Source organism: Chenopodium album, chromosome 21 (assembly GCF_948465745.1).
Source record: "Chenopodium album chromosome 21, dcCheAlbu1.1, whole genome shotgun sequence".
Classification (NCBI taxonomy): domain Eukaryota; kingdom Viridiplantae; phylum Streptophyta; class Magnoliopsida; order Caryophyllales; family Amaranthaceae; genus Chenopodium; species Chenopodium album.
In genome coordinates this window covers 28,347,843-28,356,850 of record NC_137854.1, presented here as the reverse complement: position 1 = coordinate 28,356,850, position 9,008 = coordinate 28,347,843, and the positions used below count along the sequence as shown (strand labels likewise).

General features: G+C 40.0%; 1 pseudogene; it reads left to right on the top strand.

Annotated features, from left to right (window-relative positions):
- Positions 1-1,024: 1,024 nt before the first annotated feature.
- Positions 1,025-1,123, top strand: LOC145603229 (small nucleolar RNA R71; annotated as a pseudogene).
- The last annotated feature ends 7,885 nt before the right edge of the window (positions 1,124-9,008 follow it).

The following is a 9,008-nucleotide window of genomic DNA, read 5'->3' as shown; positions in this document are numbered from 1 at the left end:
CTTATTGTGGGTCATCATCTCATTGAATTTCTTTTCACTAACCGCCATATAGGTGTTAATGATTTTGGTTTGATTATCAATCAACTCTTCCAATGTTGTCTTAGGAGAAGAAGGTTGTGAATAGGAATTTTCATTTTGAGTCTTTGGAACAAAACCGGGTGGGGGACCTCTTTGAGCATTGTTTTGAAAATTTCCCCTTCCTTGGTTGTTCCAATTACTCCTATTTTGATTTGAACCATAACCTTGATTATGGTTACCACCACCATGATTATGGTTTCCATTACCTTGGTTATGATTTACATAACCTTGGTTTTGATTACCATAATTATGATTTTGATTACCATAGTTTTGGCTTTGATTTTGGCTACTATAACCTTGGTTATGGTTACCACGAGAACCTTGATTCCCTTGGTTCCTATAACCACCATTATGATTATAGTTGTCAAAATTGCCTTGGTTTTGGTAATTCCTATTCCATTGGCCTTTTTGATTATCAAACCTTTGAACATTGTTGTTTGACACAAAATTAACATGTTCACACTCATTGTTGTCAAATTCATCAACACATTCATTAGGACAAACACTAGAGTCATGATCATACGATCCACATGCATCACAAAACAAGCAACCTAAAGGCATATTATGTGAAGAGGGAGGGGGTTGAGAGTTAGAAGGAGTACCTCTCCCCTTAAATTGGGAGGGAAGATTAGAAGCTTGAGAAGAGGTAGAAGTGCTCTCCAACTTAGCTTTGATTGCGGTGACCTCCTTTCCTAAGTTTGTCATTTGGGAGGAAAGGTTGTTGATTGCATTGAGATGGTCCAGCGAATACAATGAAGATTTCTTGCTTGAAGAGTCTCTCTCCCCATCTTGCCAATCCCTATAATATGTCACCACGTCCTCAATGATGTCCTCAACTTCTTCTTCGGTTTTGTTCATGATAGGGCCCCCGGCCCCTCCATCAAGGCATGACTTGCCTTGGGGACTTAAACCTCCATAGAAGATTTGGATCACTTGGTATGTGGGGATTCCGTGGTGAGGGCACTCCCTTTGATACTCTTTGAATCTCTCCCATGCTTCATAAAGGCTTTCACTCGGCCTTTGCTTGAACCCTTGAATCAAGGCTCTTGCCTCCGCCGTCTTCTTTTGGGGATAGAAACGGGACAAGAAAGCCTTTGTAACATCATCCCAAGTTCTCAAGGAGTTGGGCTTCACCTCCTTGTCTAGCCACTCCAAAGATCTTCCTAATAGAGAGAAAGGGAACAACTTGAGGCGGATGAATTCTTGAGAGACCCCATTGACTTTGATAGTGTTGCAATATTTTTCAAATTCTTTCAAATGGTTCAATGGGCTCTCATTCTTAGCCCCACTATATTGCCTTCTCTCAATCAAGGTGATCATTGCCGGCCGGATTTCGAAGTCATTTGCCGGAGTAGTAGGTGGAGCTATTCCACTCTCAAACCTATATGCCCCGGGCACTCCAAGCTCCTTCAAGGCTATTCTAGGATTTTCACCCATTCCTTGTTCTTCTTGAATTTCTTCTTCACTTGAAGAGCTATAAGCCAAGGATCTATTATTCACTCTTCTTCTTGAAAGAGTCCTCTCAATTTCCGGATCAAGGGGAACAAGGGGACGATCGCGGGTTCTATGCATGCAAAACTCACACAAAAATGTTAGTAGCACGGCTACAAGTGTAGCCTAGAGAAACAAAATCTTTTTGTATTTTATCAAAATGAAATAGACTCAAAAACAACATACACTCAAGCACCATTCCCCGGAAACGGCGCCATTTTGATGGGACGGAGAACGGTAGGTCGTTGGGCTACCACCCCACCCTATCAAACAAAATTTGTAGCTTAACTAACCCCTATTTAGCGTAGTGGCAAGTCAAGGTCGAACCCAAGGGAATGGATATCAAGTGCACGATGTCTAAATCAAGCTATTTCGGAATCAAGAAGGGGTTTGAGGTAGAACTAAGGCTAAACTAGGTAATGCAAACTTGTATTAAATCAATCTAAGACACTAGGGCAATGGATCCACATGCAATCATAATGGAAACGGTAATTTGGGAGGTCAAACCGACTAAGTCAAGCGATATGAAGGAAAATCATCATGTATCCAAAAGAGCATACTAAGGTGGTTCACCTAGAGGTCTAACTAGCGTCAACTACGCTAAACACTACCTAGGGAACGTCACAAAGCACCTCAATCGTGAAATTGCAAGTCTACTAATCAATGGTCCGTATCATAGCAAGCTTACAATGCAATCTAGTGTATTAATCAAAGATGGCCAAACCTCAATTAATCACACACATGCACATGAAATATCAACCAAATTTAATCATATCATCAACTCCATCAATTATCCCCAAATTACACTATTCCATCATTCATACATGCTTCACCATCTCCCTAGCTAGGAAACTACTCACTAGCCATAGGAATTAAGATCAAAACTACAACATTCATCAAATTCATCATCAACATACTTGAAATCAAAGATTAAACCAACAATCAATCAAAATCAATCAAAATTCAATCAATAACCAAATCAATCATAAACAATATGAAAAACTAATGAAATCAACTAAAATCAAACTTGTATTGAAATCAAGAAGAAAATCCTTACAAAACTTTGATCCAAAGATCAAATACAATGAGAAATCCTTGAGCAATCACCAAAAATCATGAGTTTCTCTCTCTAGTTCTTGAGTTTCTCTCTCTAAAATTCTCCCAAAAACTACTATCAAATTCTATCTAAAAACTAAAAAAACTTCCTCTTCTAAAAGAACTCTGTCCAAAAATAGGTAGAAATAACTATATATACAAAGGAGAGGTCGGTAATGCAGCTATGTGCGGGCGCTCGAAGGAGTGTACCCAGGAATGTGCGCCCGCACACACCTGATGTGCGGCCGCACACGACAGATGTGCGGCCGCACACTCCTTAAGTGCGCCCGCACATAGCTGCAGCTTCCTCCTTTCTTCTTTGCCCTTGCTCACGAGGTGCATGCATCCTAGATGATGCTGATGGAGGACAAGGTAGGCAGCAACTTCCTTGAATTTCTTGAAGAAAATGAGCCATGAGGAAGGCATAAACAAGACTTTGAAGCATGCTCCTTGAACCTCTCATTGACTTGAAACTTCTTGCACAAGCTTTAGGCATGAAAATCAATGGAAAACTATAGAAAGGAAGCCCGGGAATTCTTGGACAATCAATTACCACCTACAATCAAAGGATAAAAAGCAAGTAAAAGAGAAAAATAACAAGTAAACTAGAAAAAGACATGAAAAAGAGAAACTAACTACAAAAAGCATAAAATGAAGAAAACAAGAATAAAACTAAGGAAAACTAAAGAAAAGAGATATAAAATGAAATAAAAATCATCCAAAAAGGAACCAAATGAGTGCCAAAAATGTCACTTCGGCATCGGAGGGGCCTTCCTCGGCACAACCCCCGATGCCAGTTTACGTGTGTTTGTTGTGCAAGAAATCCTCGGCCCAGCGTTTCTTGGACCGAGCTCAGTCTTCATCCACCTCATCAGGTACTTCGGCAAGGTTCCATTGTTTTACCCGAAAGAAGTATAATTCAAAACACTGTTTAGTTTCAAATTAATCTTTTTGTGTCGGATAGGTTTTTGACATCCATAATAATAACATTGGTTATTTATCAAGTGACAAACTTTTTTTTTTTATTTTTTTATTTTTATTTTACAGTGAGAACAAAGAAAGGAAAACAAAAGCAACAAACTAAAAAGACCAAAAAAGACGCTCCCGAGCACGAGCCTTTCCAGCCAACCAGTGTGCAGGGGACACCCAGTCCCAAGGAACCTTAAGAATTTTACAAGCCGCACAGGTAGACAAAAGAACCCAAGTATCTTGAAGTAACCAGTATAAAGAAACCTCATCTTTCTGTTGTTGGGCTAACATCCGACACAGAGGCTCATAGTCCGAGTAAATAAGAATCCTACGAAAACCACGAGAAAATGCATTGCGTAACCCCCAAAAACAAGCCTGTAACTCAGACTGTAAGGCTGAAAAAGAGAGAGAAGCACGGTCCCCTCCCCCTCGAACTGACGAAGAATCACAATCACGAAGAACCCAACCAGCACCTGCCGAATTATCCGAGGACGACCAAGACCCATCGCAAATCAAACAAATATCAAACCCCAATGTAGGGTCCCCAGCAAGAGTGGCAGCAAATCCCGAACCATTCGGCCTAGGGCTAGGACCCAAACCAGAGAAGGGAAGGTGAGAATCCTGAGCCTGCCTCCTCCGCACATTCCACTGAGAAGCAAGAAGCAAAACATCTTCGGGAGAGACAACTTGTTGCCGAAAACGTACATTATTACGGGATAACCAAATAGCCCAAAGAAGGGAGAAAAATTGCACCAAGTTCTCCCAATCCTTAGTAGCCGCTAACAACGAGACCATAACAGAAAACCATTGGAGAAAGGGAAGATGAAGAAGACCCTGACTATTGAAATGAAACGAGCTGCGAAACCATAAAGGAGTAACGAAATCACAGTCTCGAAACAAATGGTTGACCGTCTCCTGCTCCCTTCGACAAAAGCAGCAAGTCGAATCCACGGAAACGCCTCGAACAGCTAGAACTGAGGCAACCGGAATACCAGCCTGAATTATTTTCCAGCCAAAGATCTTCCATTTAGGAAGAAGGGGGAGCGCCCAAAATTTCTTCCACCAGGGAGTAGGTAAGGACCCCAAAGGAGGACACCTGATAGTCTGCTGAAGTAAGAGAGCATAGGCAGACTTCGTAGAAAAGGAGCCATCCTTAGTGAATTTCCAATATATAAAATCATCCATAAGCTCCTGCGGACGATCCAAACTAAGGATCATAACGGCAATTGGACCATCAAAACACCGATGGACTCTCGAGGAGTCCCACGCGTTAGAACGCGGATCAATTATACTAGACACATGAGTCGGCAGATCTGACTAAGATAAACCATCCTTGAATAACACTGGACCCCCAGGAGCCTAGTTGTCGGCTGTGATGTGTACCTTGTGACCTCTACCCACTTTCCAACGTACACCAGAAGAAACAGCCGAAAGAGCCATCTGCAACCCACGACAGCCCCAAGAGGGGCGAGCTTCCGGATTGACTGGCAGAGAGGGGTACTTCGAAAACATGAGCTTAGAAACCAAAAGTTGAGGATTTCGAATCATCCTCCACCCTGTACCAGCAAGGATAGCTGAATTAAAGCAGGCAATGTTGCGCACACCCAAACCCCCCAAACCTTTTGGTAAATGAAGAAGAGACGCTGAGCGCAACGCCAAACCCTTTCGAGAACCAGACGATCTCCGCCAGAAGTTGGCAAGCATGCTATCAAGTTGAGAAGCTACAGAAGACGGAATCTTGAAAACCGACAAGATATGATTAAACGATGCTATCAATACCGAATTTATGATAACCAGTTTCGCTGCTGCTGACAAGCGAAGAGAAACAAAAGCAGACAACCGGCTAGCAACCTTGTCAATTAGAAACCTGAATTCCGCGACTTTACTCCTTCCAAGGTCAACAGGAAGACCTAGATGAGTACCAAAGAAGCCTTCGATTGTAGTCAAAGACTGCGAGCTAAAAAATCACGGTAGTCTTGAGGCGTATTCGGGCTGAACTTGACAAAGGACTTCTGAAGATTAATCATCTGACCCGAAGCAGAGCAAAAGTCCGAAAGAATGGCCATGACATTCTCACACGCTTGAGGCGAAACCTGGAAAAATAACAGCGAATCATCTGCAAAGAACAGATGAGAAATCAACGGTCCGCCCCTAGACACACGAATACCAGAAAACAAAGCATGTTCTTCCGCCCGCCTAAGAGAGGCTGACAACACCTCCATACACAAAACAAATAGATACGGTGACAGAGGATCACCTTGTCTAAGACCACATTGTGGTCGAAAGGAGGGTGTAAGACTCCCATTCACAAGAACCTGGTACGAGACAGTTGTAACACACTGCTCAATAATATGAACCCAATAAGGCGGAAAACCAAAAGCCCGTAAAACCTGACTTAAAAAATCCCAGCGCACTCTATCATAAGCTTTATTCATATCCAACTTTAGAGCCGCATAAAAACGTTTTCGAGCTTTAGAAGCATTCATAAAGGATAGAAGCTCGTGAGCTACCAAAGCATTATCAGAAATTAGGCGACCCGGCACAAAGGCATTCTGGCACCCTGAAATAAGAGAGGGAAGAACCCCTCACAGACGGCCAGTAATGCATTTCGCTATACATTTGTACAGGACATTACATAACCCAATTGGCCGAAACTAAGACACTAACTCCGACTGAGAAACCTTCGGCAGAAGGACTAAGAAGGTTCTATTCCAGTCCTTCAGCATATAACCATGAGCAAAAAAGTACTGAACTGCCGAGATAACAAAATGCCAAGTATGCTCCCAATGAGTCTTGAAAAAAGCCGAAGTAAATCCATCAGGCCCAGGAGATTTGTCGTTAGCAATATGAATCATTGTAGCTTTGATCTCAGAGGCTGAGAACGGGGCCATTAACATGTCCCTTTGAGACGGGGACAGCGTTGGGAGGCCAAGGTGATCCCAAGAAAAAGGAGGGTCACTCCCATATGGAGATACAGGAGAATAAAGATCAGAGTAAAAAGCCTGAATAAGAGAGAGAAGCCCAAGAGAATCCGAAACCCAAATACCAGCATCGTTCTTCAGACTAACAATCAGATTACGGCGACGACGAGCTTGGACAACCGAAAACAGTAATTTGGAGTGTGACTCCCCTCCAGCATCCCATTTAGTTTTAGCACGTTGTTTCCAATAGAGAAAAGCAGCAGTTGCTTCGGCAATCTTCTCTTCCCTAGAATTTAGAAAAAGAACTCCCGCCATCGGGGATTGTAATTGAGTAGAAGAAGACAAATCAGAACATAAAGCCTTCCAATTTATACCCCAAGATTTCCTGTGGCTAAGGCACCAGTCTTTAAGTCGCCCGCGAATAACAGCAAGCTTGCGAGATAAGGTAAAACATGGAGAGCCTGTAAAATCTAAACGATAGCCGTCTTTAATAATCCTAGAAATATCCTGAGCAGATAAGCACCAGTTTTCGATTCTATAAGGTCGCCGAACAGAATTTTGAGGTAACGAGTCTGAAAAGATAATAGCTGCGTGATCCGAAAATAGAATCGGTTGATGATGAACAATGGAGTCCGGATAGTCAATAAACCAATCCTGAGTTGCATATGCCCTATCTAATCTTTCAAAAGTCGGGTCCACCTCTATTCTATTATTTATCCAAGTATAAGAAGGTCCAGAAAAAGGAACATCTACTAACCCCAAATTCAACCGCCATTGAATAAAATCCAAACGTCCTGGAATAAGTGAAGACCCTCCTATTTTATCCGATAGATACTCTACTTGGTTAAAATCACCAATCAACAAAATGTTCGGGTAAATTTGGACAAATCTAGCAATAGACGACCACACATTTGATCTATCCGCTACATGAGGTGCCCCGTACACAAAGATCACAACATATCTGACTCGGAATTTGATATATGTTTTATCTCTTTAACTTTAGGAGTTAGGAGGTTATAGACAATAAGTTGAGCTAAAACAACATATCTTTAGTGAGGAAGATGGTTAATTTTGGCCTAAAACCCGGTTTACAAAGCTAAATCAAAGCCCTTGGTTTTCTTATTTTTTTAATGCTTAAAGGAAAACAACTGGCCTTAGAAATAATATATAATTAAGTGATGCTCATTTATGAGATTTTACCCCTCTAACATTTGTGATGACTAATGATGAGAAACGCCATGACATGAGTAAATACTTGTCAAAACTCAACGTGGAGGGTTGGTACAAGACGTAGCAACAAGTAAAGTAAAAAACAAAACAAAAATATTGTCAAATTGTCAACTTAACAAAACACACACGGCCTATGACACCAACGCAATCGGTTGGAGCAAAGCACACCTTTGTTGAAGCATTCAAACCATTTTCCTTCAACTTCTCAAGTAGTTGAGATACCTACCTCCATGACAACTTTGTATTATTGGTTTATCTTGTAATTAAATATTTATTTTATACTTTATTATCTTTAATTTGCGTACCTACATATTATTACTCTGTCAAACAGCAAAGCTTTTCTATGTATTTTTTATTACGTTTAATTATTTCTAATATAAATGCTACTTCAACTAGATTGGATGTTTTTCTCCCATGTGGGAATAAGAGATAACTAGCATTAGTCAAATTCTTAATAATATAATCAAAATGTATTTGTCAAATTAATTTTCCACGTTAGGAGTTGCTTTCTTGTCATGTATTGTTTTTTTTTTTTGTTTTTTTTTTTTTTTTGAGGGACATGTATTGGTTATTTATAATTCTTATAATAAATAGGATTTATTGACATTTTTTTATGGTACGTAAAATAAAACATAACCTTTGGGGATATATGTAAGCATTTCTACCGGATTAGTTGCACCATTTTCTACATTTCAAAATAGTTGGGATCCTTCTATAGAAAGAAGTGATCTACTAGTATTATTTTTTTCTCAATTACAAGTGGAACACATTCCTTCGTACTTTTTGTAAAATACAGTCAAATTAAGCACATGAATAAAGTCAAAAGTCAAAATGTGTAAGGTAATATAGGATCGTAAAGAGCACTCGTAAAAACTTTATAAAAAAAATAAATTTAAAAAATTAATAAGTTTTCATGTGGCTTTTTTTTTTTTTTTTTTTTTTTTTTTTTTCGTTTAAGTTACAAATGAATTAATAAATGATAATCACTCTATCTCACTTTGTTACGAGATGGGACTCCAAAGGATATGATGAACTTGTTTGTCATAGGCCATTTCCACAAAGTTTATTGACTTTTAGGGAATTAATCTTTAGTAACATAATCCTTACCCCGGCCTTTTCCTAAATAAAAATGATGACTAAAATAATACCAACATTTTTGGTTCTGGTGATATCTATTTTAATAGAAGTGGGAATTTAAAATTCGGGAGTATCTAAGAGTCTGTT